At 36.7% G+C, this 6,479-nt stretch overlaps 1 long non-coding RNA gene across 1 annotated transcript; it reads right to left on the bottom strand.

Moving 5' to 3' along the window:
* Positions 1-3,470: 3,470 nt before the first annotated feature.
* Positions 3,471-5,307, bottom strand: LOC112842642 (uncharacterized). The gene is made up of 3 exons (XR_003214522.1): positions 5,164-5,307; positions 4,195-4,459; positions 3,471-4,052 (listed from the first exon to the last, which is right to left on the bottom strand). It is a non-coding gene; the product is annotated as an uncharacterized LOC112842642 (long non-coding RNA).
* Positions 5,308-6,479: the final 1,172 nt, after the last annotated feature.

A 6,479-nucleotide genomic window follows, 5' to 3' on the forward strand; every position in this document is an offset into this window, starting at 1 on the left:
AAAGCAGCTGCCTATTGCATAAAATTATAAAATAAAATAAGGGCTGGGCAGCCCAACCCTTATTGTTTTTTTAACATAATTGTATAGAATTTAATTTCAGTGGAAATTGGTGGATTTGTTTGTGGAAGACAGGTAAAACCTCACATTTTGTGTGTGCATGCTGAGCTATTAAATATGCACTTGCAGTGCACCAATAGCAAACTTGTTTTCTTTTGGAAGCAGGTCGTCTACCAGTGTTGATGATTCTAATACATAAATACTTTCCGCATTTTGAGTGAATTAACTAACAGAGTTTATCCACTTTTAGTAACTATCAGTTAAAAGGAATTCTGCCAAGTCCTGAGACCAAATCTCCAGAGCTTGTATTGCTACTGTGCTGCTGGGTCACCAACTCAGTTTAGTTGACACTGTGAGCTGTGAGGTACAGCCTGTCCACAAATTATATGCTTTAGTATTTTTACCTGTCTTCTTACTTAGTACTAGGTGGCAGTTACGAATGCTACACCTGTTCAGTTTATGCTAACCAAGTCTGATAGTATTAGCTGATGACAGCAGGGCATTTCCAAAAAAACCAAAACCCCAAAATGTCAACTTTTATGCTTGAAAGAATGTATTCCACACACGAAAGACTTTCTGAAAGTCAACAGACCTCTTTAAAATACCTCCAGACATGTGAGCATTTACTCTGAGGACCCTATTTTAATTGACTTTATTTCCAGTCATCATCAGGACATAAAAATCATATAGCTACATCCATTTTTATATGCAGTCTGTATATCTGTTTAGTTTTACATTTGATTGGTGACAGAAGGATAACAGCTAGAGTGAAAGGGAAGGTTGTAGGTGGAAGTGAGACCTGCTATGGTGGTCGCTACTGACAGAAAGACAGGAGGCTGAGCTCAATGGTTTGGACTTGTACAGAAAAGACCACAGAGACGATTCATACATGCAGAGGGTTGGTGTGAAAGAAGAGGATGCTAGGGGTAGGCTGAAATGGAGGGAGACGGTCCAGTGTGCCAACCCGTAAGGAGAGCAGCCAAGAGAAGGTGAAGATTTTAGTTTTACACTTAATGCATTATTTCAAATGCAACTACTTGGTGTTAAATGCAGTGCAGAGCTGATATAAACTGGCTTTATCAGATCAGTAATTGCTATTTTTTTGGATAACTCGAAAGAAGAGGGTATTTCAAGTAACAAAAATTAACAGAGTAAGGCTTGACTCATCCTCCTTGCGCCGTTGCAACTTTTCAGATTAATATTAATATATTCAACGCCCTGTAACACCTTTGGGCAAGTTCAGGGAAGCGCCCAGGGGAGAACATACTCCACACCCAGGATCACACCCAGGACTGGTTGGTGTTAAGGGTTTTAGAGACACACAACCATCTTTGCTTGGCATGCCAACACAGCATGTACAAACAGCTCATAGCTTCTGACTGACACCCTCTAACGGGAGAATGTTAATTGTTTTTGTTTTGCTTTTGTTTTTTACTGTCTGAGGGGCTGTCTCATCTTGTTCAGTTTTCCATGTCCTCATCTGTGTATGTGAGTGAGTGTGCATCCCTGTGTGTGCCAAGGGAAAGTTTTCAGTCAACAAGATAAAGGATTAAAAGTGGTGATGAGCAATGTTGATAATTGTCAGAGTTCAGGGTGTGTCTGCTGGCTGACTATTGTTCTCAGCTCTCCGAGTTATTACTAGAAATGATGAACATGAAGAAAACTGTCTTTGTGTATAGATTTCATTTTCTAGTTAGGACCTGCATCACACTGAAATAGTATTATAAAAGTACACAAGCACAATGTTTGGAGCAATGATTAGGATATGCAATTAGGAAACCAGTGTAATTTAATCTGATCAGAATTTCGTTTGATCTGCATTTCATAAATCAGAGCTTTCCATGGTAGTTTAAAGTGCAGATTAAAAGTAAGACGTATGAAGTTTGATTAAGTTTAAATGAACTGACACCAAATGTTGTTGCAGTTCACACGCTTGATGTCAAGTATGTGTCAAGCTGCGCTGTTGATATAAGACTTCACAGAATAAACAAAGACCAAAGTGCAGAGCCGATCATGGACTCAAGCACGGGCGTGGCCCTGCAACACCCCCTCTGCTTTGCGCCCTGCAGGCTAGTGGCATGTCATGTGACATGTTAAAGCCTGCACTTGTGCAAGTAGGTGGTGCAAAGTGGACTTATACAAAAGTGAAAGCAATAATTTCCATAAATAAAAAAAGACATTTAAAAAAATGAGAAAAGAAACTACCACATGTTGACCCCCCTCAAAAAAATCATCCTAATAAGTCAGTATTTGTGTGGTCAAACGTGCTGTGAGGAGAAACTAAGTTCAACTAAATGAACTGAAAATGGAAGTAATGGTTTGGCATTTTGAATAAACACTCCCATGAGAAAGAAAGTTTTCTTAGGATTCTGTGCATTCATGTGAGACGGTAAGTGCATGCTATGGTGGAGTAGCTTGTAGAACCACTTTTCTCAACGATTACTTGAAACAACTTGAAATAAGTGTTTCCTGTCTCTCACTTCACTGTGGATGATATTTTCCTGCACTGTTGCTTCAGTTCATTTAAGTTTGGCATTTGTTTGTGCACAACTCTTAAAGTCTTGCCACAGCAACAATTAGGCTGAGGTCTGGAATGTGCCTGGGTCAATGTGGCACCTTGATTCTTTTCTATTTCAACCATTCTGTTGAAGATTTGTTGATGTGCTTGGGATCATTGTCCCGTTACCGATGTTTTGGCAAAGCTTTAGCTGTCAGATAGATGGCCTCACATTTGTCTTTAGAGTACTTTGGTATACAGAAGAGTTCATGGTCAACTCAGTGACTGCAAGGTGCCCAGGTCCTGTGCCTGCAAAACAAGTCCAAATCATTATAGAGCTGACTACAAAATGAATCTATATACCTAATCACATGCTAAAATTAATGTTTTTCTAAATGGTTTTGTAAGTATTCTGCCTGTTAGTCATTTTAAATGAAAGACACACACTCTAAAAACTATTGTTTAAGCTCAACAACAAAAATTAACGCAACAGTTTCCATTAATCTTTTTGAGTTATGATAACTTATGTTGAAATTATATTGAACCAACAAACTATATTGAGTTAGGGGAATTAACTTTTCCTCCATAATCAAAGGTGATTTTAATTACCACTTACTTAATAATTGGTAGCTTAAAAACATGTTTTTAAGTTGTTTACTCATAAAAATTATGTTCCTCCAATTACTTTTTCCACATTACTTAAAATGATTTTTAAGTGTTATGTAATTAATTACAGCAATTACAAAAACAATTTTTTAAAGTTAATCATTTAAAATATTAAGTTGCTGATTTTCTTCATTATTATCATTGTTTTAGCTTTTTCTTATTTTTTTTTTATTGTAATAGCTTTTAAAAAATGAATTCATTCAACATTTTTTTTAGCAAATAACTTTTTTACTTTTTTAATTGTAGGCATTTCAACACTTCATATTTAAAAAGTGAAAATAAACCAGAAATTTAGATTTGTACCATCGTAGCCAAGTTAAACAATATGCTTTTATGTATTTAAGACCACAGAAATAAATGTGTTCAATTGGTAAAAAATCCACTTAGAAAACATTTTGTTACAGTACTACTTCCAAGCAAGTGTTCAATAAATGTCAACTTTCAGTGCCTACCAAACTTTACAAGATCTTGCATCTTTCTTTTACACAATGCAGCAAACACCTTTAAGATCAATGTTACACATACAGGATTCAAAACAGTTAACAATTTTTGAAACAGAGTCAGCATCTTTAACATAATGCTGGTTCCATCAAGGTCAAGGAACAGCTTCTGAAAAACTTCTAAAGTATATTTCAGATCCTTGCATTAGCTCAGATTGAGAGCATATATTATGCCCATGAGTAACACACAGCACCTTGGGAAATTCTGGCCCTCCAGGATTTTTGTTCCCGCACCACAATGGTTGCAGTCTTATGGTCAGATCCAGGGGTGTACCGGTCACCGATGATGGCAGTTTTCATCACCTGCCTTTCAAGGTTGGCCTTAAATTGTCCTTGTAAAGCAAATTTTAAAAAATAGGTTAGTGGATTATATATTAGACTTTAATACTTACTGAATCTTAATGAAGTCAGATGATCAGTGGAATACACACACACACACACACACACACACACACACGATGCTGAATTACTTACACCAAACTCCATGAAAAGGTCCTCTTCCTTCTCTCCAAGGTATGTGATAAGGCAGCAGATGGCTACTTCTCTGTGTATTTCAGTTGAATTGTGCTATTTAAGAAAAAATAAAGTATGAGTATAAACTACATGGGTGACTGCCAACAAAGTGCATTTCAAAGCTACCCAAAGTCTAAATAGTTGTCTTAATGACGTCCATCAGTTTTGGGGTCAAGTGTAGCCATTCAAGGCTTACAGTGGTTGAACTCTTGAATTCCTCCTTTATCTGTAGACCACACAAACAGAAGAATTAAATCTTGCAGACTATTAGCTATTTTGCATTAATTAATGCTCTAATACATTAGTTAAAGATGATAGATGTGATTTAAGGGTACCCCAAGGGAACAAAAACAATCTTAGTGAAGAGAAGAGAGACATTCCCCACCATAACCATGGCGTAATCTGTAATGCTTTAGCAACCCTGTTTTTGTAGAGGTTTCAAATTTACACATTGTGCACTCCCAGCCCATTTTGTAAAAAATGTGTACCAACTTAACAACTCATTAATGACCCTAGATTATCATACTATACTAACTGCTTACATAAAGTCTTAATGTTAAGTAGATTCACATAGCCTATGCTAGAATAATGCTACTGGAATGACATTAACGATATTTCACACAACCTGATATGTTAAAAAAGAACAAAACAAAACCAGCGAAATTAGATTGCATTGTGTAGCAAAACTTTAACCATGCTTTTCCTAGCCACAGCAGCTCTCTCTAGCTGAAGACCTTTGTCAAATGAAACTTTATAAGTCTTATCCTCTCCTGTGCTAAAGTTTAGAATGGTTAGCATTAGCTACATGTGGTAGTGCAAAATATTTCCTTAACTGTATGAGCACAACATGGTACACAAATCCACTACAAGTGACTAGCACAAATGCTTTGCTTTGTTAGAACAGTTATTTGTAAATGAAATGTTACTTACCTTGAAATGTCTTTTACATAAGCTTGCAAGTCCACCAAGCAATGCACCATATATGAATTTGCCCGGGCTAGTTAAGTGGGTAGGGGAGGGAACTTGAAATCAAAAGTTACAGTGGAGAAAAAATAAGTTACATATTCAATTTCTTTAAGTAATTACAACTCGAATTTTATTTTGAACCCACTAACATTGGGATTTAATTTCAAACTACATATAAAATTAATTTAATGTAATTACCAACATTATTAATTCAACGCAACCCGAAAAAATAAAGTCAGCAACTTAGAAGGTCTATCTTAATCAGTAAATTAGAATTTTTATCTTGCAGCCATGGATTTAATAAAGTGGTGGTAAAAGGCCTGATGAATTACTTTTTAGGAGATACAATACTTAACCTGATGTTGTTTAGTCTATTGGCACTGCATTAGGTGCTATTTGATACTTGCTGGGAAACTTTGTTGCATGTCAGTTCACCTTGTTCTTACCGAAGCTTTCCAAAAAATACTTCTAAAAATAGTTTAGCTGGAACCAAATCTAAAAGTGAAAATCTGCTTTTGCAACAGAAAAGTAGTGACAGATGGGTTTGAGACCCAAGCAGACTTGTTTTTGCCGCTCTCAGAAACTCACTTCATTTTGAGAACATTTTCACACCCAGGCTGTAAAAATCCTAAATGCCTAGTCTAGTTCATGCCAAGTAAAGCCAAAAGAAGAGCCACGCAAGCCTCACAGCAACAAACACATACAATAGAGAGACATTAGTGAGCAGCTGAATTGAAATGTCTTTAGTGCATGGCTCATTTATGTGTTTTTGCTCGTTTGGATTCGCTTTGTGTGCAGACTCTGTTTGCACACACTGAATTTTCTGATACCAGTGCTGGTGCAGAGTTATGGGTGGAGTTGGATATGTGGCAACCACACACACACTCACACACACACACACACACACACACACACACACACACACAAAGAGAAGAATTAGGTTTTATTCTTAAGGCTTTGGCAGCCATAAATTTTTAATGAAGGGCATTGAATCGATGTTGAAAAGAGAGTTGGGAGCAAAGAAGTGAAAGAAAGCTCTCATGTTCTTCTGTTTGCACCTCTGCAGATGTGTGTGAATAAAATGGAGAATATATACAGAAGGAAAAGATAAAGACACAACTCACTGACTGCCTGAGGCAGTTTGCATCAACCTGTTGTTCAGGTTGATGCAAGGTTGCAGGTTGATGTAGAAACATTCAGATTACACATAAACAGTCAAATCTAAGTTGGTATAAACCTGCAGGTTTGAATAATATTATGTAGTCCACTGTGTGGCTTGC

The sequence above is a fragment of the Oreochromis niloticus genome, linkage group LG17, assembly GCF_001858045.2.
Source record: "Oreochromis niloticus isolate F11D_XX linkage group LG17, O_niloticus_UMD_NMBU, whole genome shotgun sequence".
NCBI classification, from domain to species: Eukaryota; Metazoa; Chordata; class Actinopteri; order Cichliformes; family Cichlidae; genus Oreochromis; species Oreochromis niloticus.